At 46.1% G+C, this 24308-nt stretch overlaps 1 protein-coding gene across 1 annotated transcript in view; it reads left to right on the top strand.

The window, feature by feature from the left end:
* The first annotated feature begins 741 nt into the window (after window positions 1–741).
* The window catches only part of pparg (peroxisome proliferator-activated receptor gamma), a 227358-nt gene continuing 203791 nt past the window's right edge, over window positions 742–24308 (top strand). Inside the window, exon 1 of the mRNA XM_084167902.1 lies at window positions 742–1065. The gene's annotated coding sequence lies outside the window, so the exon portion shown is untranslated. The remainder of the gene's footprint in view (window positions 1066–24308) is intronic.

Here is a 24308-nt window from a genome sequence, read left to right as displayed (position 1 = left end):
TATTAAGAAATTCTTCACACTTTTTTTGTCATGTTCTAATTCTGAACTATAAAGTTCAATATAAAAGGTACGAAATACTTAATTAATTTGAGTGGGATCAGATAAAACAACACCTGCTTTAGATGTAATGGTGTATATATCAGCAAACTGCTAATTTAATCTGTGTGTCATTGCTAGCAGGTGACTGGGTCCAGAGCTATGGAAATAAGACCTTTGCCTAGTCGTGTGTATTTGAATTTGTGGTAGATTTCGCTGTTATTTATTGTGGTAGATTTATCTGATTTATTGTGCTAGATTTCTCTAACTGATTTATTGTGCTAGATTTCTCTAACTGATTTATTGTGCTAGATTTCTCTCTAACTGATTTATTGTGCTAGATTTCTCTAACTGATTTGTGGTTGATTTCTCTAACTGATTTATTGTGCTAGATTTCTCTAACTGATTTATTGTGCTAGATTTCTCTAACTGATTTATTGTGGAAGATGCAACAGCTACAAAGTATAGACTAATAGCATAGCCATAACAGCTTGTGCATGTTCCCCAAATAATGTAATTATTTTGACTTTAATTCTCACTTTTAATCAATTTATCACAAAGTCATCAGTGATCACCTCATGATAATGTCACTCTAATCATGATGTGCAATCAAGTCATTTTCTGCACTCACAAGCGCATGTTAGAAACTATAGGATAATTGTTCAGTAATTACTATCAACAGGTCTGAAGGCAGATTGACTCTTCCTTCCGCGTTGTTCCATGTGATCCCAGTAGGTGTTCCAGAGAGGGAGGGGAAACTAATCGCGATTTATCTACAACACGAGTTGGTAGGGCATGACTACTGTCATTATCCCTGTTCCTCCGGCAATACTACATGTTATCATCCTGCATACCAAGCAGTGTAGCCCGGTCCTGTCGTTGCTGATTGACTGCCTGCTGAGACAAATAAAGACAACGAGAGGCTCCAGAGCGGGACCCGCTGCGCGGAGAGTGAACAAAGAAGAGACGAACAGGTAGCAGCGACTAAAGAAGGAAACGGCATCGCACCTTATTTGATCTCTTATTCAGGTCAGTCGTTTTTAAATTTCTTAACCTACGGAGAGGAGGGGGATCAATTACGCTGCCTGTCAACACATTGGCAAGGGTAGGCCTACTTTCATTTAAAACATTACAGTGGATGCCTATTGGTGGGGAAATGAATAAAAGTGTATAGGACATGCACATGATGAACCTACCCGCTGGGGTACAGGTCAGTTTTTAAAAGTGTATAGGACATGCACATGATGAACCTACCCGCTGGGGTACAGGTCAGTTTTTATTCAATTCACCAAATTAATTCTGAAAAACGTTTTCCAAATTTGCAGCATGTGCGGATAATTTCAGGGGCTCACACATTGGCAGATTTGCAATTATAAAAAATGTTTTGACATTGTAATAATTTATCATAATAACCCTTCATCATCAGGAATAGCTATGAAACTTGTTACATTTGAGTTTAAATTATAGACTGGTAGTATTGCACTGAATTAGCGGGTAAATCTCAGTCCTGCGCGGCAGCAGCGCTGGGTAGGAACTAGTGGTGCGCTGGTTAGCTGTTCTTCACCTACACCCGCCCGCAATTGCTAATAACCCATCAGCAATTACCCAACTACATGTGATAAAGTGACAATCCCAGGCCAACACCCGACCCTAACCCTAACCCGCTTATATAGAACATGCATCTAGGCTACATGGGGCGCAGGATTTTTTTTGTTGCCCGATTTGCATATGTTTCTGTTTATAATCTCCGACGTTTTGGTAGGCTATTTGTTAGTCAACTTGTCTATAATTAGATATATGCAGCTTCTCTTCTGTCATTATATGTTGCCCTAGTAGACTAAATAAACCCTTGCTCACCAGAATAATGTCATAAATCGATAGAATGAATGTTTTAATATAGTTGAGGTCAGTAAAGCTCTCTCATCTTTGCTTCTTTCAGGGAGCAAATCCGTTTAGAGACCTGAGAGAAAATGCAATAACTGACAAAAAAAAGTGATGTGCAACATTTCCAAATTACATCAGTTTGACCAGTTGTAAGTAAAGGAATGCTGTGAAAATGACCCAACATGTTTCTGATAAGATTTCAGTCTTGCATATTTTATGTGGTTTACATACTATCAGCTTGTATGATGCTGATAGAGAAGCACCTTTACAGAAGGTATCTGTAGAGGTGCATTCGCATTATCTCAAGATGCTGAAAGAAATCAATCATATTTCTCCCCTCATGTTCCCGGGTCAACATTTAGCCTACATTTGGTGTATCATTTTACTGGAAGAAGTGCTTAATTCTGCAGGAGTTATTATTAAGGCTACGTGAGAGGTTATAGACCTACAGTCAGTGTCCAGATTTCAGTTTCCATTTAACCATCTGAACAGTTCCCTTGATGTGCCATCGGCTTATTTGAAGTCCCGTCTTGTGACAGTCTAATTTGTATAGCGCCTCACATCATCACACATAACATAGCAGCACTGCTATCATCCTCTTTTACCATAAAATCTTTCCAAACATAACTTTTCTGTCCCTCCCTTCTCTTTATTTTCAACTATCCATCACACAACTTTTCTCTTAATGAATTCAACTCCAACATTGTCCTTTTTGCCTTCAAATGAATTCATCTCTGATATTGTCCTTTTTGCCTCTGTGGATCAACTTGAACTTTTTCTGCCCCTTCCATTGAGCATTTGGCTATTTGGTGTGCGTATACAGTTAGGCCCTAACGTTTAGGCTTAAGCACTAATGAAACAGCCTAAAATAATAAAAGAAAAACCTCAATGTAGCCCATAGATATAAATTGCACAATAATGATGCATTTATGGATTTTTTAAAGGTAAGCCTATTGGTTTTATCTTTGTTCAACCCGTCCGCCACACACCCGCCCGATATCCACACAATATTTAATGACCCTAAATCTGAAATGTGTATTCTTGATCGAAATAGGGTGTATAAGGTCATAGCATCATCTGAGGCCTACAGTGGTAGTCATGACAGGTCAGCATGATATGTCCTCATGTAATGACTTAAAATAAACCACTTATTTAAGGACATGACTGAATAACTTATGATAAAACATTTGTAAAGCTATTTTTGGAAAATGGTTGTGACATGAACAGTATTTTGAAGAAGCGAGAACTAGTCTGTGTTTACTGAAAGTGATACTTCAGGTTCAGTTTCACAACATTTCCCTCACAAAGACAGAGAACACAGTTTTCACCAGTGGTGTAAAGTATTTTAGAAAAAATACTTTAAAGTACTACTTAAGTAGTTTCTTAGGTTATCTGTACTTTACTTTACTATTTCTCTTTTTGACAACTTCTACTCCACTACATTACTGAAGAAAATAATTTACTTTTTACTACATACATCTTCCCTGACACCCAAAAGTACTCGTTACATTTTGAATGCTTAACAAGACAGGAAAATGGTCCAACTCACATACTTGAGTATATTTAAAACCAAATACTTTTAATCAAGTAGTATTTTACTGGATGACTTTCACTTTTACTTGAGTCATTTTCTATTAAGGTATCGTTACTTTTACTCAAGTATGACAATTTAGTACTTTTTGCACCACTGGTTTTCACTAGACTACAGTATAAGGAGAGGGTAGTGGGCCTACACCGTTTATTCCTCATTATAGTCTCATGTTTAGCATTTCTCCCTCCATGGGCTACATTAGAACCTTCTATAAGGTCAATCTAGCAGGAACTATCAAGGCTGTATCTACAGTAGGACTCTTTATAACCTGATATAACAGTGATGTAATGGGTGGATATTAGAGCAAAAGGACTGAATTAAAAAGAGGGAGACTTTACTTCAGAGTTTCATATTGGGTTATATAATTCCTAAAGAGCTGTGTGTGTGTGTGTATGTTGGACTTTGCTCTGTTGTCATAAATGGAAGGAGTGTCTACAGAGACAAAGCTGAGTTTACATTGGGCCTTTATATTGGGCCTAACCTGGCCTCAAATACATCTACATAGTACTACCTATACAATACCTCAAATACATCTACATAGTACTACCTATACAATACAGCAAATACATCTACATAGTACTACCTATACAATACAGCAAATACATCTACATAGTACTACCTATACAATACAGCAAATACATCTACATACAGTGCATTCAGAAAGTATTCAGACCCCTTGACTTTTTCCACATTTTGTTACGCTACAGCCATATTCTAAAATTGATGAAATTATTTTTTCCCCTCATCAATCTACACACAATACTCCATAATGATTAAGCAAATGTTTTAGACATTTTTTCTAATTTATATTGAAAAAAACAACGAAATATTAAATTTACATAAGTATTCAGACCCTTTGTCAGCGATTACAGCCTCAAGTCTTCTTGGGTATGACGCTACAAGCTTGGCACACCTGTATTTGGGGAGTTTCTCCCATTCTTCTCTGCAGATCCTCTCAAGCTCTGTCAGGTTGGATGGGGAGCGTTGCTGCACAGCTATTTTCAGGTCTCTCCAGAGATGTTTGATCGGGTTCAAGTCCGGGCTCTGGCTGGGCCACTCAAGGATATTCAGAGACTTGTCCTGAAGCCACTCCTGAGTTGTCTTGGCTGTGTGCTTAGGGTCGTTGTCCTGTTGGAAGGTGAACCTTCGCCCCAGTGAGGTCCTGAGCACTCTGGAGCAGGTTTTCATCAAAGATCTCTCTGTACTTTGCTCCGTTCATCTTTCCCTCGATCCAGACTAGTCTCCCAGTCCCTGCCGCTGAAAAACATCCCCACAGCCTGATGCTGCCACCACCATGCTTCACCGTAGGGATGGATTTTAATATATTTGCAAACATTTCTAATCAACTGTTTTCACTTTGTCATTATGGGGTATTGTGTGTAGATTGATGAGGGGGAAAACAACTATTTAATCAATTTTAGAATAAGGCTGTAACGTAACAAAATGTGGAAAAAGTAAAGGGGTCTGAAAACTTTCAGAATGCACTGTAGTACTATCTATACAATACATCAAATACACCTACATAGTACTACCTAGAAAATACATCAAATACATCTACAGAGTACTACCTCCGCATAACCCCTAACCCTAACCCTAACCCATCTACAGAGTACTACCTCCGCATAGCAATAAAGCATATTCTTTATCAGAGACTGCTGTGTTCTGATTGTGATTTACATGAACTCATTCCCCACACTGAGAGATTACATGAACTCATTCCCCACACTGAGAGATTACATGAACTCATTCCCCACACTGAGAGATTACATGAACTCATTCCCCACACTGAGAGATTACATGAACTCATTCCCCACACTGAGAGATTACATGAACTCATTCCCCACACTGAGAGATTACATGAACTCATTCCCCACACTGAGAGATTACATGAACTCATTCCCCACACTGAGAGATTACATGAACTCATTCCCCACACTGAGAGATTACATGAACTCATTCCCCACACTGAGAGATTACATGAACTCATTCCCCACACTGAGAGATTACATGAACTCATTCCCCACACTGAGAGATTACATGAACTCATTCCCCACACTGAGAGATTACATGAACTCATTCCCCACACTGAGAGATTACATGAACTCATTCCCCACACTGAGAGATTACATGAACTCATTCCCCACACTGAGAGATTACATGAACTCATTCCCCACACTGAGAGATTACATGAACTCATTCCCCACACTGAGAGATTACATGAACTCATTCCCCACACTGAGAGAGGCTATGAGGGGTGGCCAGTCCTCTTCTGGGTGTGCCGGGTGGAGATTATAACAGAACCATGCCAAGATGGGACAGGTAGGGGTTTCGTACATGAACTCATTCCCCACACTGAGAGATTACATGAACTCATTCCCCACACTGAGAGATTACATGAACTCATTCCCCACACTGAGAGATTACATGAACTCATTCCCCACACTGAGAGATTACATGAACTCATTCCCCACACTGAGAGATTACATGAACTCATTCCCCACACTGAGAGATTACATGAACTCATTCCCCACACTGAGAGATTACATGAACTCATTCCCCACACTGAGAGATTACATGAACTCATTCCCCACACTGAGAGATTACATGAACTCATTCCCCACACTGAGAGATTACATGAACTCATTCCCCACACTGAGAGATTACATGAACTCATTCCCCACACTGAGAGATTACATGAACTCATTCCCCACACTGAGAGATTACATGAACTCATTCCCCACACTGAGAGATTACATGAACTCATTCCCCACACTGAGAGATTACATGAACTCATTCCCCACACTGAGAGATTACATGAACTCATTCCCCACACTGAGAGATTACATGAACTCATTCCCCACACTGAGAGATTACATGAACTCATTCCCCACACTGAGAGATTACATGAACTCATTCCCCACACTGAGAGATTACATGAACTCATTCCCCACACTGAGAGAGTGTTTCTAATGCTCTGGTCAGACTGACCAACACAGGGATGTTCCGGTCATTTCCATTGATTTCCACTGTTGTCCAGTGATGCTTTATTCTTTTTTGTATTGATTTCCAGTGATTTCTAGTGTTTTTCCAGTGATTTCGTAGTGCTTTTCCAGTGATTTCTAGTGTTTTTTCAGTGCTATTCTGATTTCCAATGCGTTAGAGCAGAACTCATTGGTAGTGAATAAACAAGAAGATTCCTAACATATTGTTACCTTAACCAGCTGAAAGGAAAATAATAGGATTCAGCCTCAATAAAAAGACAGTCCTGTTTTATTGCAACAGCAGTACCTCCCCTCTGTCTCTATAACTAGGACAGAATTACACTTTTGTTCTGGTGTTATACTTTGTTATAATTCCATGTTATAGAGAAGCTTCTCATTAACACAGAACACTTTATTTCATGAGGATAGGACTTACCATTGTTGAGATCTTATTTTCAAGTGGTCGGAAAAGGTCGTGGACTGGTCAATGTTAATTCCTAGTCAATTGCACCAAATCACCTGTCTGGGTTAGGGTTAGGGTTAGGGTTAGGGTTATAAAGGAGTTATAAAGTTTTGTCCAATAAAGGAAGGGTGGTCATATTGTTATGACATTTTCAGGGTTGATGTAGAACACAGAGATGATTACAATAAAATGTAATTAATGAAATTAAATTGCGCTATTATACAAATGTGGTACTTAATATGCAAATGATACAGTACGGAAAACATCATTCCAGTAACTTAAGACCAATACTGTAAGGTAGGGTGGTCATATTATTAAGACCAATACTGTAAGGTAGGGTGGTCATATTATTAAGACCAATACTGTAAGGTAGGGTGGTCATATTATTAAGACCATTATTAGAGTTAGCAGCAGCTAGTGGGGTTAGGGTTAGTAGCAGCTAGAGGGGTTAGGGTTAGTAGCAGCTAGAGGGGTTAGGGTTAGCAGCAGCTAGAGGGGTTATGGTTATCAGTAGCTAGAGGGGTTAGTAGCAGCTAGAGGGGTTAGGGTTATCAGTAGCTAGAGGGGTTAGGGTTAGTAGCAGCTAGAGGGGTTAGGGTTAGCTGTAGCTAGAGGGGTTAGGGTTAGCAGCAGCTAGAGGGGTTAGGGTTAGTAGCAGCTTGTGGGGTTAGGGTTAGTAGCAGCTAGAGGGGTTAGGGTTAGTAGCAGCTAGAGGGGTTAGGGTTAGTAGCAGCTAGAGGGGTTAGGGTTAGCTGTAGCTAGAGGGGTTAGGGTTAGTAGCAGCTAGAGGGGTTAGGGTTAGTAGCAGCTAGAGGGGTTAGGGTTAGTAGCAGCTAGAGGGGTTAGGGTTAGTAGCAGCTAGAGGGGTTAGGGTTAGGGTTAGGGTTAGGGTTAGCAGCAGCTAGAGGGGTTAGCAGCAGCTAGTGGGGTTAGGGTTAGTAGCAGCTAGAGGGGTTAGGGTTAGTAGCAGCTAGAGGGGTTAGGGCTAGTAGCAGCTAGAGGGGTTAGGGTTAGTAGTAGCTAGAGGGGTTAGGGTTAGCTGTAGCTAGAGGGGTTAGGGTTAGCAGCAGCTAGAGGGGTTAGGGTTAGTAGCAGCTTGTGGGGTTAGGGTTAGTAGCAGCTAGAGGGGTTAGGGTTAGCTGTAGCTAGAGGGGTTAGGGTTAGTAGCAGCTAGAGGGGTTAGGGTTAGTAGCAGCTAGAGGGGTTAGGGTTAGTAGCAGCTAGAGGGGTTAGGGTTAGTAGCAGCTAGAGGGGTTAGGGTTAGTAGCAGCTAGAGGGGTTAGGGTTAGGGTTAGGGTTAGGGTTAGGGTTAGCAGCAGCTAGAGGGGTTAGGGTTAGCAGCAGCTAGAGGGGTTAGCAGCAGCTAGCGGGGTTAGGGTTAGCAGCAGCTAGAGGGGTTAGGGTTAGTAGCAGCTAGAGGGGTTAGGGTTAGTAGCAGCTAGAGGGGTTAGGGTTAGCTGTAGCTAGAGGGGTTAGGGTTAGCAGCAGCTAGAGGGGTTAGGGTTAGTAGCAGCTTGTGGGGTTAGGGTTAGTAGCAGCTAGAGGGGTTAGGGTTAGTAGCAGCTAGAGGGGTTAGGGTTAGCTGTAGCTAGAGGGGTTAGGGTTAGTAGCAGCTAGAGGGGTTAGGGTTAGTAGCAGCTAGAGGGGTTAGGGTTAGCTGTAGCTAGAGGGGTTAGGGTTAGTAGCAGCTAGAGGGGTTAGGGTTAGCAGCAGCTAGAGGGGTTAGGGTTAGCAGCAGCTAGAGGGGTTAGGGTTAGCAGCAGCTAGAGGGGTTAGGGTTAGTAGCAGCTAGAGGGGTTAGGGTTAGTAGCAGCTAGAGGGGTTAGGGTTAGTAGCAGCTAGAGGGGTTAGGGTTAGTAGCAGCTAGAGGGGTTAGGGTTAGGGTTAGCAGCAGCTAGAGGGGTTAGGGTTAGCAGCAGCTAGAGGGGTTAGCAGCAGCTAGTGGGGTTAGGGTTAGCAGCAGCTAGAGGGGTTAGGGTTAGTAGCAGCTAGAGGGGTTAGGGTTAGCAGCAGCTAGAGGGGTTAGGGTTAGTAGCAGCTAGAGGGGTTAGGGTTAGCAGCAGCTAGAGGGGTTAGGGTTAGTAGCAGCTAGAGGGGTTAGGGTTAGCAGCAGCTAGAGGGGTTAGGGTTAGTAGCAGCTAGAGGGGTTAGGGTTAGCAGCAGCTAGAGGGGTTAGGGTTAGTAGCAGCTAGAGGGGTTAGGGTTAGTAGCAGCTAGAGGGGTTAGGGTTAGCAGTAGCTAGAGGGGTTAGGGTTAGCTGTAGCTAGAGGGGTTAGGGTTAGTAGCAGCTAGAGGGGTTAGGGTTAGCTGTAGCTAGAGGGGTTAGGGTTAGCAGCAGCTAGAGGGGTTAGGGTTAGTAGCAGCTAGAGGGGTTAGGGTTAGCAGCAGCTAGAGGGGTTAGGGTTAGTAGCAGCTAGAGGGGTTAGGGTTAGTAGCAGCTAGAGGGGTTAGGGTTAGTAGCAGCTAGAGGGGTTAGCAGCAGCTAGAGGGGTTAGGGTTAGTAGCAGCTAGTGGGGTTAGGGTTAGTAGCAGCTAGTGGGGTTAGGGTTAGTAGCAGCTAGTGGGGTTAGGGTTAGTAGCAGCTAGAGGGGTTAGGGTTAGCTGTAGCTAGAGGGGTTAGGGTTAGTAGCAGCTAGAGGGGTTAGGGTTAGCAGCAGCTAGAGGGGTTAGTAGCAGCTAGAGGGGTTAGGGTTAGTAGCAGCTAGAGGGGTTAGGGTTAGTAGCAGCTAGAGGGGTTAGGGTTAGTAGCAGCTAGAGGGGTTAGGGTTAGCAGCAGCTAGAGGGGTTAGGGTTAGTAGCAGCTAGAGGGGTTAGGGTTAGTAGCAGCTAGAGGGGTTAGGGTTAGCAGCAGCTAGAGGGGTTAGGGTTAGTAGCAGCTAGAGGGGTTAGGGTTAGCAGCAGCTAGAGGGGTTAGTAGCAGCTAGAGGGGTTAGGGTTAGTAGCAGCTAGAGGGGTTAGTAGCAGCTAGAGGGGTTAGGGTTAGCAGCAGCTAGAGGGGTTAGTAGCAGCTAGAGGGGTTAGGGTTAGTAGCAGCTAGAGGGGTTAGGGTTAGCAGCAGCTAGAGGGGTTAGGGTTAGCAGCAGCTAGAGGGGTTAGGGTTAGCTGTAGCTAGAGGGGTTAGGGTTAGCTGTAGCTAGAGGGGTTAGGGTTAGCAGCAGCTAGAGGGGTTAGCAGCAGCTAGTGGGGTTAGGGTTAGCAGCAGCTAGAGGGGTTAGGGTTAGTAGCAGCTAGAGGGGTTAGGGCTAGTAGCAGCTAGAGGGGTTAGGGTTAGCAGCAGCTAGAGGGGTTAGGGTTAGTAGCAGCTAGAGGGGTTAGGGTTAGTAGCAGCTAGAGGGGTTAGGGTTAGCAGCAGCTAGAGGGGTTAGGGTTAGTAGCAGCTAGAGGGGTTAGGGTTAGCAGCAGCTAGAGGGGTTAGGGTTAGTAGCAGCTAGAGGGGTTAGGGTTAGTAGCAGCTAGAGGGGTTAGGGTTAGCAGCAGCTAGAGGGGTTAGGGTTAGCAGCAGCTAGAGGGGTTAGGGTTAGTAGCAGCTAGAGGGGTTAGGGTTAGTAGCAGCTAGAGGGGTTAGGGTTAGTAGCAGCTAGAGGGGTCAGGGCTAGTAGCAGCTAGAGGGGTTAGGGTTAGCAGCAGCTAGAGGGGTTAGGGTTAGCAGCAGCTAGAGGGGTTAGGGTTAGCTGCAGCTAGAGGGGTTAGGGTTAGCAGCAGCTAGAGGGGTTAGGGTTAGTAGCAGCTTGTGGGGTTAGGGTTAGTAGCAGCTAGAGGGGTTAGGGTTAGGGTTAGGGTTAGGGTTAGGGTTAGGGTTAGGGTTAGCAGCAGCTAGAGGGGTTAGGGTTAGCAGCAGCTAGAGGGGTTAGGGTTAGCAGTAGCTAGAGGGGTTAGGGTTAGTAGCAGCTTGTGGGGTTAGGGTTAGCAGCAGCTAGAGGGGTTAGTAGCAGCTAGATAGGGTTAGTAGCAGCTAGAGGGGTTAGTAGCAGCTAGAGGGGTTAGGGTTATCAGTAGCTAGAGGGGTTAGGGTTAGCAGCAGCTAGAGGGGTTAGTAGCAGCTAGATAGGGTTAGTAGCAGCTAGAGGGGTTAGTAGCAGCTAGAGGGGTTAGGGTTATCAGTAGCTAGAGGGGTTAGGGTTAGTAGCAGCTTGTGGGGTTAGGGTTAGTAGCAGCTAGAGGGGTTAGGGTTAGCAGCAGCTAGAGGGGTTAGGGTTATTGGCAGCTAGAGGGGTTAGGGTTAGTAGCAGCTAGAGGGGTTAGGGTTAGCAGCTAGTGGGGTTAGGGTTAGCAGCAGCTAGAGGGGTTAGCAGCAGCTAGAGGGGTTAGGGTTAGCTGTAGCTAGAGGGGTTAGGGTTAGCAGCAGCTAGAGGGGTTAGCAGCAGCTAGTGGGGTTAGGGTTAGCAGCAGCTAGAGGGGTTAGGGTTAGTAGCAGCTAGAGGGGTTAGGGTTAGCAGCAGCTAGAGGGGTTAGCAGCAGCTAGTGGGGTTAGGGTTAGCAGCAGCTAGAGGGGTTAGGGTTAGTAGCAGCTAGAGGGGTTAGGGTTAGTAGCAGCTAGAGGGGTTAGGGCTAGTAGCAGCTAGAGGGGTTAGGGTTAGGGTTAGCAGCAGCTAGAGGGGTTAGGGTTAGTAGCAGCTAGAGGGGTTAGGGTTAGCAGCAGCTAGAGGGGTTAGCAGCAGCTAGAGGGGTTAGGGTTAGGGTTAGGGTTAGGGTTAGGGTTAGGGTTAGTAGCAGCTAGAGGGGTTAGGGTTAGTAGCAGCTAGAGGGGTTAGGGTTAGGGTTAGGGTTAGGGTTAGGGTTAGGGTTAGTAGCAGCTAGAGGGGTTAGGGTTAGTAGCAGCTAGAGGGGTTAGGGTTAGTAGCAGCTAGAGGGGTTAGGGTTAGCTGTAGCTAGAGGGTTTAGGGTTAGCTGTAGCTAGAGGGGTTAGGGTTAGTAGCAGCTAGAGGGGTTAGGGTTAGCAGCAGCTAGAGGGGTTAGCAGCAGCTAGAGGGGTTAGGGTTAGTAGCAGCTAGAGGGGTTAGGGTTAGTAGCAGCTAGAGGGGTTAGGGTTAGTAGCAGCTAGAGGGGTTAGGGTTAGCAGCAGCTAGAGGGGTTAGGGTTAGTAGCAGCTAGAGGGGTTAGGGCTAGTAGCAGCTAGAGGGGTTAGGGTTAGCAGTAGCTAGAGGGGTTAGGGTTAGCAGCAGCTAGATAGGTTAGGGTTAGGGTTATGGTTATCAGCAGCTATAGGGGTTAGGTTTAACAGCAGCTAGAGGGTTTAGGGTTAGCTGTAGCTAGAGGGGTTAGGGTTAGTAGCAGCTAGAGGGGTTAGCAGCAGCTAGAGGGGTTAGGGTTAGCAGCAGCTAGAGGGGTTAGCAGCAGCTAGAGGGGTTAGGGTTAGTAGCAGCTAGAGGGGTTAGCTGTAGCTAGAGGGGTTAGGGTTAGTAGCAGCTAGAGGGGTTAGGGTTAGCAGCAGCTAGAGGGGTTAGGGTTAGTAGCAGCTAGAGGGGTTAGGGTTAGTAGCAGCTAGAGGGGTTAGGGTTAGTAGCAGCTAGAGGGGTTAGGGTTAGTAGCAGCTAGAGGGGTTAGGGTTAGCTGTAGCTAGAGGGGTTAGGGTTAGTAGCAGCTAGAGGGGTTAGCAGCAGCTAGAGGGGTTAGGGTTAGTAGCAGCTAGAGGGGTTAGGGTTAGTAGCAGCTAGAGGGGTTAGGGTTAGTAGCAGCTAGAGGGGTTAGCAGCAGCTAGAGGGGTTAGGGTTAGCAGCAGCTAGAGGGGTTAGTAGCAGCTAGAGGGGTTAGGGTTAGTAGCAGCTAGAGGGGTTAGGGTTAGCAGCAACTAGAGGGGTTAGGGTTAGTAGCAGCTAGAGGGGTTAGGGTTAGTAGCAGCTTGTGGGGTTAGGGTTAGTAGCAGCTAGAGGGGTTAGGGTTAACAGCAGCAGGTAGCGGGGTTAGGGTTAGTAGCAGCTAGAGGGGTTAGTAGCAGCTAGAGGGGTTAGGGTTAGTAGCAGCTAGAGGGGTTAGCAGCAGCTAGAGGGGTTAGGGTTAGCAGCAGCTAGAGGGGTTAGGGTTAGTAGCAGCTAGAGGGGTTAGGGTTAGTAGCAGCTAGAGGGGTTAGGGTTAGTAGCAGCTAGAGGGGTTAGGGTTAGTAGCAGCTAGAGGGGTTAGGGTTAGTAGCAGCTAGAGGGGTTAGCAGCAGCTAGAGGGGTTAGGGTTAGCAGTAGCTAGAGGGGTTAGGGTTAGTAGCAGCTAGAGGGGTTAGTAGCAGCTAGAGGGGTTAGGGTTAGTAGCAGCTAGAGGGGTTAGGGTTAGTAGCAGCTAGAGGGGTTAGTAGCAGCTAGAGGGGTTAGGGTTAGTAGCAGCTTGTGGGGTTAGGGTTAGTAGCAGCTAGAGGGGTTAGGGTTAGCTGTAGCTAGAGGGGTTAGGGTTAGTAGCAGCTAGAGGGGTTAGGGTTAGTAGCAGCTAGAGGGGTTAGGGTTAGCTGTAGCTAGAGGGGTTAGGGTTAGTAGCAGCTAGAGGGGTTAGTAGCAGCTAGAGGGGTTAGGGTTAGCAGTAGCTAGAGGGGTTAGGGTTAGTAGCAGCTAGAGGGGTTAGGGTTAGTAGCAGCTAGAGGGGTTAGGGTTAGCAGTAGCTAGAGGGGTTAGGGTTAGTAGCAGCTTGTGGGGTTAGGGTTAGTAGCAGCTAGAGGGGTTAGGGTTAGCAGCAGCTAGAGGGGTTAGGGTTAGTAGCAGCTAGAGGGGTTAGGGTTAGCAGCAGCTAGAGGGGTTAGGGTTAGCAGCAGCTAGAGGGGTTAGGGTTAGCAGCAGATAGCGGGGTTAGAGTTATCAGTAGCTAGAGGGGTTAGGGTTATCAGTAGCTAGAGGGGTTAGTAGCAGCTAGAGGGGTTAGGGTTATCAGTAGCTAGAGGGGTTAGTAGCAGCTAGAGGGGTTAGGGTTATCAGTAGCTAGAGGGGTTAGGGTTATCAGTAGCTAGAGGGGTTAGTAGCAGCTAGAGGGGTTAGGGTTAGTAGCAGCTAGAGGGGTTAGGGTTAGTAGCAGCTAGAGGGGTTAGGGTTAGTAGCAGCTAGAGGGGTTAGCAGCAGCTAGAGGGGTTAGGGTTAGCAGCAGCTAGAGGGGTTAGGGTTAGGGTTAGGGTTAGGGTTAGGGTTAGGGTTAGCAGCAGCTAGAGGGGTTAGGGTTAGCAGCAGCTAGAGGGGTTAGGGTTAGCAGCAGCTAGAGGGGTTAGGGTTAGTAGCAGCTAGAGGGGTTAGGGTTAGCAGCAGCTAGAGGGGTTAGGGTTAGTAGCAGCTAGAGGGGTTAGGGTTAGTAGCAGCTAGAGGGGTTAGGGTTAGTAGCAGCTAGAGGGGTTAGGGTTAGTAGCAGCTAGAGGGGTTAGGGTTAGCAGCAGATAACGGGGTTAGAGTTAGCAGCAGCTAGAGGGCTTAGCAGCAGCTAGCAGTGTTAGAGTTAGCATCAGCAGCAGCAGGAAGTGGGCTTAGCAGCAGCTAACGGGGTGAAGATTATAATATATTCAATTATATTTGTTTATATTAGGTATTATGTTAGGTTATATTAGGGTTAGTCCTGCAGAGGGTTGGGGTTAGAGTTATGGTTAAAATGAAGGGTTAGGGTTAAGGTAATGGTTAGACCTGAGGAGGCTGTGGCCTTTACCCCAGGCCTGGAGAGGACTATAGGACTAAAATAAAACCTTTAGGGGACAGAAACCCAAACAGACTCTCAGGTCAAAACTTCACCTCTCTAGTGAGAATGGTGGAGGGATGTTACTATAACACAATGTACATGTTTTATCCGTTTAGCACACTTCCGTCTTTTCCTGTGTGTGTGTTTTCCTTTCTGCCTCGAGGAACATCCCCCTGCCTCCCCAGTAGGACAGCTAGAGCAGAGGAGACCTTGACATCGTGTGTGTGTGTGTAGCTCCTTCCTTCTCCTTGGAGGAAGCTCTGCTTAAAGCCCATGGGAGCAATCAACCATTAACTCACTCCTATTCAAATAAATTGGGGAAAAGTTCACGTCCTAAAAAATTGTGCAAACTCTTATTCCCAGGGAGCTGCTGGAGGTGGGGGCAGGAGAGTGGGGAGCGGGCTGCTGGGGGGGCAGGAGACTGGGGAGGGGGCCGCTGGGGGGGCAGGAGACTGGGGAGCGGGCCGCTGGAGGGGCAGGAGAGTGGGGAGGGGGCCGCTGGGGGGGCAGGAGAGTGAGGAGCGGGCTGCTGGGGGGGCAGGAGACTGGGGAGCGGACCGCTGGGGGGGCAGGAGACTGGGGAGCGGGCCGCTGGGGGGGCAGGAGAGTCGGGAGGGTGCCGCTGGGGGGGCAGGAGAGCGGGGAGCGGGCTGCTGGGGGGGCAGGAGACTGGGGAGCGGGCCGCTGGGGGGGCAGGAGACTGGGGAGCGGGCCGCTGGGGGGGCAGGAGAGCGGGGAGCGGGCCGCTGGGGGGGCAGGAGACTGGGGAGCGGGCCGCTGGGGGGGCAGGAGAGCGGGGAGCGGGCCGCTGGGGGGGCAGGAGAGCGGGGAGCGGGCCCCTGGGGGGGCAGGAGAGCGGGGAGCGGGGAGCGGGCCCCTGGCCAGGAGCGTGTTGTTGTAACGGGTCTAGTATGTTCTTAATGTTTCTCCCTAGAGGGTCTTAATAGGAGAATGAGTCCCTACAGCAAAATCATCCTCCCATAGACAAGACTCAACTCAGGTCTCTACAGCAACATCAAATACACTGGATAGCCTGAACACAGAAAACACAACATGTATGACCAAATCTAACAGCGAGATTATCTTGTTTATATAAACACTATATTGAGCATGTCATATATTCTATATTGAGCATGTCATATATTCTATATTGAACATGTCATACATTCTATATTGAACATGTCATACATTCTATATTGAACATGTCATACATTCTATATTGAACATGTCATACATTCTATATTGAACATGTCATACATTCTATATTGAGCATGTCTTACGTTGTTAAAGCTGTGTTGGGGTATGTTAAACACTGTTCTAAAGCTGTGTTGGGGTATGTTAAACACTGTTCTAAAGCTGTGTTGGGGTATGTTAAACACTGTTCTAAAGCTGTGTTGGGGTATATTAAACACTGTTCTAAAGCTGTGTTGGGGTATGTTAAACACTGTTCTAAAGCTGTGTTGGGGTATATTAAACACTGTTCTAAAGCTGTGTTGGGGTATATTAAACACTGTTCTAAAGCTGTGTTGGGGTATATTAAACACTGTTCTAAAGCTGTGTTGGGGTATATTAAACACTGTTCTAAAGCTGTGTTGGGGTATATTAAACACTGTCCTAAAGCTGTGTTGGGGTATGTTAAACACTGTTCTAAAGCTGTGTTGGGGTATATTAAACACTGTTCTAAAGCTGTGTTGGGGTATGTTAAACACTGTTCTAAAGCTGTGTTGGGGTATGTTAAACACTGTTCTAAAGCTGTGTTGGGGTATGTTAAACACTGTTCTAAAGCTGTGTTGGGGTATGTTAAACACTGTTCTAAAGCTGTGTTGGGGTATGTTAAACACTGTTCTAAAGCTGTGTTGGGGTATATTAAACACTGTTCTAAAGCTGTGTTGGGGTATATTAAACACTGTCCTAAAGCTGGGTTGGGGTATATTAAACACTGTTCTAAAGCTGTGTTGGGGTATGTTAAACACTGTTCTAAAGCTGTGTTGGGGTATGTTAAACACTGTTCTAAAGCTGTGCTGGGGTATATTAAACACTGTTCTAAAGCTGTGTTGGGGTATATTAAACACTGTTCTAAAGCTGTGTTGGGGTATATTAAACACTGTCCTAAAGCTGTGTTGGGGTATATTAAACACTGTTCTAAAGCTGTGTTGGGGTATGTTAAACACTGTTCTAAAGCTGTGTTGGGGTATGTTAAACACTGTTCTAAAGCTGTGTTGGGGTATGTTAAACACTGTTCTAAAGCTGTGTTGGGGTATATTAAACACTGTTCTAAAGCTGTGTTGGGGTATATTAAACACTGTCCTAAAGCTGTGTTGGGGTATATTAAACACTGTTCTAAAGCTGTGTTGGGGTATGTTAAACACTGTTCTAAAGCTGTGTTGGGGTATATTAAACACTGTTCTAAAGCTGTGTTGGGGTATATTAAACACTGTTCTAAAGCTGTGTTGGGGTATATTAAACACTGTCCTAAAGCTGTGTTGGGGTATATTAAACACTGTTCTAAAGCTGTGTTGGGGTATGTTAAACACTGTTCTAAAGCTGTGTTGGGGTATATTAAACACTGTTCTAAAGCTGTGTTGGGGTATATTAAACACTGTTCTAAAGCTGTGTTGGGGTATATTAAACACTGTCCTAAAGCTGGGTTGGGGTATATTAAACACTGTCCTAAAGCTGGGTTGGGGTATATTAAACACTGTTCTAAAGCTGTGTTGGGGTATATTAAACACTCTTTACTTCTACACATGATAACGTTGCTGTGTGTGTGTGTGTGTGTGTGTGTGTCTTTGTACACGTGTGCATGCCCTAAAGTACTCTCATGCCTGCATGTATTTTGAAAGCGTCTTGAGAAAACGTGTTATTGGTTTGGCCCCTGACCCTGACCCCTGACCCCTGACCCTGACGCTCACCTGTAGGATGGAGAGGCCCTAATCAGTACCATTATAATATGACAGGTCCAGTACCATTATAATATGACAGGCCCAGTACCATTATAATATGACAGGCCCAGTACCATTATAATATGACAGGTCCAGTACCATTATAATATGACAGGCCCAGTACCATTATAATATGGCAGGCCCAGTACCATTATAATGTGACAGGCCCAGTACCATTATAATGTGACAGGCCCAGTACCATTATAATGTGACAGGCCCAGTACCATTATAATATGACAGGCCCAGTACCATTATAATATGACAGGCCCAGTACCATTATAATATGACAGGCCCAGTACCATTATAATATGACAGGCCCAGTACCATTATAATGTGACAGGCCCAGTACCATTATAATATGACAGGCCCAGTACCATTATAATATGACAGGCCCAGTACCATTATAATGTGACAGGCCCAGTACCATTATAATATGACAGGCCCAGTACCATTATAATGTGACAGGCCCAGTACCATTATAATGTGACAGGCCCAGTACCATTATAATATGACAGGCCCAGTACCATTATAATGTGACAGGCCCAGTACCATTATAATATGACAGGCCCAGTACCATTATAATATGACAGGCCCAGTACCATTATAATATGACAGGTCCAGTACCATTATAATATGACAGGCCCAGTACCATTATAATATGACAGGTCCAGTACCATTATAATATGACAGGCCCAGTACCATTATAATGTGACAGGCCCAGTACCATTATAATGTGACAGGCCCAGTACCATTATAATATGACAGGCCCAGTACCATTATAATATGACAGGCCCAGTACCATTATAATATGACAGGTCCAGTACCATTATAATATGACAGGCCCAGTACCATTTATAATATGACAGGTCCAGTGTGATTATAGAACAATAATCAGTACCATTATAATATGACAGGTCCAGTGTGATTATAGAACAATCATCAGTACCATTATAATATGATGCTACCACACCCACAACAGAAGCCCAATCATGGCCTCGGTTTCGCAGGTGGAGGAATTCTGTGAGAGGTTGCTGTTATGCCTGAATTCCACCCAAAACCAAGGAGGAAGTATGCTGCAGTGCTGAGTGTGGTTGTATGAAACCAGTACATAAATACATAAATAAACAGATTTACCATACATAAATCAGTACATCAAGCAAAGTTGTTAACCATGCCAGTCCGCTCTTAATTTCTATTCAGTTCGACTCACCATAATTTCAGCGCAGTGATAATATTGGCTCTATTTTAGTCACTCTTTTTGTTGAAGAAATGTACACTGGTTCAGCGTCTGAACTGTGTGTTAGTTAATAGACAGACAGTGAGAGACGCAGATAGAAAGACCGAGACAGAGAGAGACAGAGAGAAAGACAGAGAGACGCAGAGAGAAAGACCGAGACAGAGACAGAGAGACGCAGAGAGAAAGACTGAGACAGAGAGAGACAGAGTGACAGAGAGAAAGACTGAGACAGAGAGAGACAGAGACGCAGAGAGAAAGACAGAGACAGAGAGACGCAGAGAGAAAGACTGAGACAGAGAGACGCAGAGAGAAAGACTGAGACAGAGAGACGCAGAGAGAAAGACTGAGACAGAGAGACGCAGAGAGAAAGACTGAGACAGAGAGACGCAGAGAGAAAGACAGAGACAGAGAGACGCAGAGAGAAAGACAGAGACAGAGAGACGCAGAGAGAAAGACAGAGACAGAGAGACGCAGAGAGAAAGACAGAGACAGAGAGACGCAGAGAGAAAGACAGAGACAGAGAGACGCAGAGAGAAAGACAGAGACAGAGAGACGCAGAGAGAAAGACAGAGACAGAGAGACGCAGAGAGAAAGACAGAGACAGAGAGACGCAGAGAGAAAGACAGAGACAGAGAGACGCAGAGAGAAAGACAGAGACAGAGAGACGCAGAGAGAAAGACAGAGACAGAGAGACGCAGAGAGAAAGACAGAGACAGAGAGACGCAGAGAGAAAGACAGAGACAGAGAGACGCAGAGAGAAAGACAGAGACAGAGAGACGCAGAGAGAAAGACAGAGACAGAGAGACGCAGAGAGAAAGACAGAGACAGAGAGACGCAGAGAGAAAGACAGAGACAGAGAGACGCAGAGAGAAAGACAGAGACAGAGAGACGCAGAGAGAAAGACAGAGACAGAGAGACGCAGAGAGAAAGACAGAGACAGAGAGACGCAGAGAGAAAGACAGAGACAGAGAGACGCAGAGAGAAAGACAGAGACAGAGAGACGCAGAGAGAAAGACAGAGACAGAGAGACGCAGAGAGAAAGACAGAGACAGAGAGACGCAGAGAGAAAGACAGAGACAGAGAGACGCAGAGAGAAAGACAGAGACAGAGAGACGCAGAGAGAAAGACAGAGACAGAGAGACGCAGAGAGAAAGACAGAGACAGAGAGACGCAGAGAGAAAGACAGAGACAGAGAGACGCAGAGAGAAAGACAGAGACAGAGAGACGCAGAGAGAAAGACAGAGACAGAGAGACGCAGAGAGAAAGACAGAGACAGAGAGACGCAGAGAGAAAGACAGAGACAGAGAGACGCAGAGAGAAAGACAGAGACAGAGAGACGCAGAGAGAAAGACAGAGACAGAGAGACGCAGAGAGAAAGACAGAGACAGAGAGACGCAGAGAGAAAGACAGAGACAGAGAGACGCAGAGAGAAAGACAGAGACAGAGAGACGCAGAGAGAAAGACAGAGACAGAGAGACGCAGAGAGAAAGACAGAGACAGAGAGACGCAGAGAGAAAGACAGAGACAGAGAGACGCAGAGAGAAAGACAGAGACAGAGAGACGCAGAGAGAAAGACAGAGACAGAGAGACGCAGAGAGAAAGACAGAGACAGAGAGACGCAGAGAGAAAGACAGAGACAGAGAGACGCAGAGAGAAAGACAGAGACAGAGAGACGCAGAGAGAAAGACAGAGACAGAGAGAGGCAGAGAGAAAGACAGAGACAGAGAGAGGCAGAGAGAAAGACAGAGACAGAGAGAGGCAGAGAGAAAGACAGAGACAGAGAGACGCAGAGAGAAAGACAGAGACAGAGAGACGCAGAGAGAAAGACAGAGACAGAGAGACGCAGAGAGAAAGACAGAGACAGAGAGACGCAGAGAGAAAGACAGAGACAGAGAGACGCAGAGAGAAAGACAGAGACAGAGAGAGACAGAGAGACGCAGAGAGAAAGACAGAGACAGAGAGACGCAGAGAGAAAGACAGAGACAGAGAGAGACAGAGAGAAAGACAGAGACAGAGAGAGACAGAGAGAAAGACAGAGACAGAGAGAGACAGAGAGACGCAGAGAGAAAGACAGAGACAGAGAGACGCAGAGAAAGACAGAGACAGAGAGAGACAGAGAGACGCAGAGAGAAAGACAGAGACAGAGAGACGCAGAGAGAAAGACAGAGACAGAGAGAGACAGAGAGAAAGACAGAGACAGAGAGAGACAGAGAGAAAGACAGAGACAGAGAGAGACAGAGAGACGCAGAGAGAAAGACAGAGACAGAGACAGAGAGACGCAGAGAGAAAGACAGAGACAGAGAGACGCAGAGAGAAAGACTGAGACAGAGAGACGCAGAGTGAAAGACTGAGACAGAGAGAGACAGAGAGAAAGACTGAGACAGAGAGACGCAGAGAGAAAGACAGAGACAGAGACAGAGAGACGCAGAGAGAAAGACAGAGACAGAGAGACGCAGAGAGAAAGACTGAGAGAGACAGTGACAGAGAGAAAGACTGAGACAGAGAGACGCAGAGAGAAAGACTGAGACAGAGAGACGCAGAGAGAAAGACTGAGACAGAGAGACGCAGAGAGAAAGACAGAGACAGAGAGACGCAGAGAGAAAGACTGAGACAGAGAGACGCGGAGAGAAAGACTGAGACAGAGAGAGACAGAGAGACGCAGAGAGAAAGACAGAGACAGAGAGACGCAGAGAGAAAGACAGAGACAGAGAGAGAGAGAAAGACAGAGACCGAGAGACGCAGAGAGAAAGACAGAGAGAGACAGAGAGACGCAGAGAGAAAGACAGAGACAGAGACAGAGAGACGCAGAGAGAAAGACAGACAGAGAGAGACAGAGAGACGCAGAGAGAAAGACAGACAGAGAGACGCAGAGAGAGACAGAGACAGAGAGAGAGAGAGAGAGAGACAGAGACACGCAGAGAGAAAGACAGAGACAGAGAGAGACAGAGAGACGCAGAGAGAAAGACAGAGACAGAGACAGAGAGACGCAGAGAGAAAGACTGAGACAGAGAGACGCAAAGAGAAAGACCGAGACAGAGAGAGACAGAGAGACGCAGAGAGAAAGACAGAGAGAGACAGAGAGACGCAGAGAGAAAGACTGAGAGAGACAGTGACAGAGAGAAAGACTGAGACAGAGAGACGCAGAGAGAAAGACTGAGACAGAGAGACGCAGAGAGAAAGACTGAGACAGAGAGACGCAGAGAGAAAGACAGAGACAGAGAGACGCAGAGAGAAAGACTGAGACAGAGAGACGCGGAGAGAAAGACTGAGACAGAGAGAGACAGAGAGACGCAGAGAGAAAGACAGAGAGAGACAGAGAGACGCAGAGAGAAAGACTGAGAGAGACAGTGACAGAGAGAAAGACTGAGACAGAGAGACGCAGAGAGAAAGACTGAGACAGAGAGACGCAGAGAGAAAGACTGAGACAGAGAGACGCAGAGAGAAAGACAGAGACAGAGAGACGCAGAGAGAAAGACTGAGACAGAGAGACGCGGAGAGAAAGACTGAGACAGAGAGAGACAGAGAGACGCAGAGAGAAAGACAGAGACAGAGAGACGCAGAGAGAAAGACAGAGACAGAGAGAGAGAGAGAAAGACAGAGACAGAGAGACGCAAAGAGAAAGACCGAGACAGAGAGAGACAGAGAGACGCAGAGAGAAAGACAGACAGAGACAGAGAGACGCAGAGAGACAGAGAGAGAGAGAGAAAGACAGAGACAGAGAGACGCAGAGAGAAAGACTGAGACAGAGAGAGACAGAGAGACGCAGAGAGAAAGACAGAGACAGAGAGAGACAGAGACAGAGAGACGCAGAGAGAAAGACTGAGACAGAGAGAGACAGAGAGACGCAGAGAGAAAGACTGAGACAGAGAGAGACGCAGAGAAAAAGACTGAGACAGAGAGAGACAGAGTGACAGAGAGACAGACCAAGACAGAGAGAGACAGAGAGACGCAGAGAGAAAGACCGAGACAGAGAGAGACAGAGTGACAGAGAGACAGAGGCCGTGGTCATATAGTTCTGATCATGGAATTCCAAACATGTCATGCATCTACACCTACATTTAAATGTGTCTACCATGTCCACAGTGTGTCCGGATTCCCTTTTCCCGCGCTATATTCAAATGCCAATAGTATGCATTCTACAAACTGTGAAATAAGCAAAATATGATAACACAACAACTGATGGCTATCCAACAACTACCCCATCCAACTACCTCATCCCCATATTGTTATTTATTTTGCTAATTTGCACCCCAGTATCTCTATTTGCACATCATCTTTTGCACATCTATCATTCCAGTGTTAATACGAAATTGTAACTATTTTGCACTATGGCCTATTTATTGCCTTACCTCCATAATTTACTACATTTGCACACACTGTATATATATTTTCTGTGGTATGTTTTACTTTATGTTTGTTTACCCCATATGTAACTCTGTGTTGTTGTTTTTATCGCACTGCTTTGCTTTATCTTGGCCAGGTCACAGTTGTAAATGAGAACTTGTTCTCAACTGGCTTACCTGGTTAAATAAAAGTTAAATAAATAAAATAAAATGGCAGTAGCTAACTACCATAGCTAACTAGCCAGCTAACCTCTGTAGCTAGCAAGCAACGCTAAAGGGATTGCAAACGGGTTAACATAACTCTAGCCAAACCATTTTTTTTTAATTTTTTATATTAGCTAGCTGGCTAGCATTTGAGACCAGCAAACACGTTCCTCACATGCTAGGAACGTATTTCTTCCAATGTTATAATGAAAAGTTGCCTCTCGCTCCCAAAACACTTGTGGGAGGAGTGCTGATGACGTCGCCAAGTGTATGCATTTTTGGTAGCCTGATTGCGTCCAGACTGAGGAGAAATCCGCACACAATGCATCCCTGACCACCACCTGAAGTGGTCAGCCAGATCTGAACACAATGCATCCCTGACCACCTCCTGAAGTGGTCAGCCAGATCTGAACACAATGCATCCCTGACCACCTCCTGAAGTGGTCAGCCAGATCTGAACACAATGCATCCCTGACCACCTCCTGAAGTGGTCAGCCAGATCTGAACACAATGCATCCCTGACCACCTCCTGAAGTGGTCAGCCAGATCTGAACACAATGCATCCCTGACCACCTCCTGAAGTGGTCAGACAGATCTGACCACAATGCATCCCTGACCACCTCCTGAAGTGGTCAGCCAGATCTGAACACAATGCATCCCTGACCACCTCCTGAAGTGGTCAGCCAGATCTGAACACAATGCATCCCTGACCACCTCCTGAAGTGGTGAGGCAGATCTGAACACAATGCATCCCTGACCACCTCCTGAAGTGGTCAGCCAGATCTGAACACAATGCATCCCTGACCACCTCCTGAAGTGGTGAGGCAGATCTGACCACAATGCATCCCTGACCACCTCCTGAAGTGGTCAGCCAGATCTGAACACAATGCATCCCTGACCACCTCCTGAAGTGGTCAGCCAGATCTGAACACAATGCATCCCTGACCACCTCCTGAAGTGGTGAGGCAGATCTGACCACAATGCATCCCTGACCACCT

This window comes from Coregonus lavaretus, assembly GCF_964263955.1.
Source record: "Coregonus lavaretus genome assembly, chromosome: 8".
Lineage (NCBI taxonomy): Eukaryota > Metazoa > Chordata > Actinopteri > Salmoniformes > Salmonidae > Coregonus > Coregonus lavaretus.
This window is presented reverse-complemented; position numbering and strand designations above follow the sequence as displayed.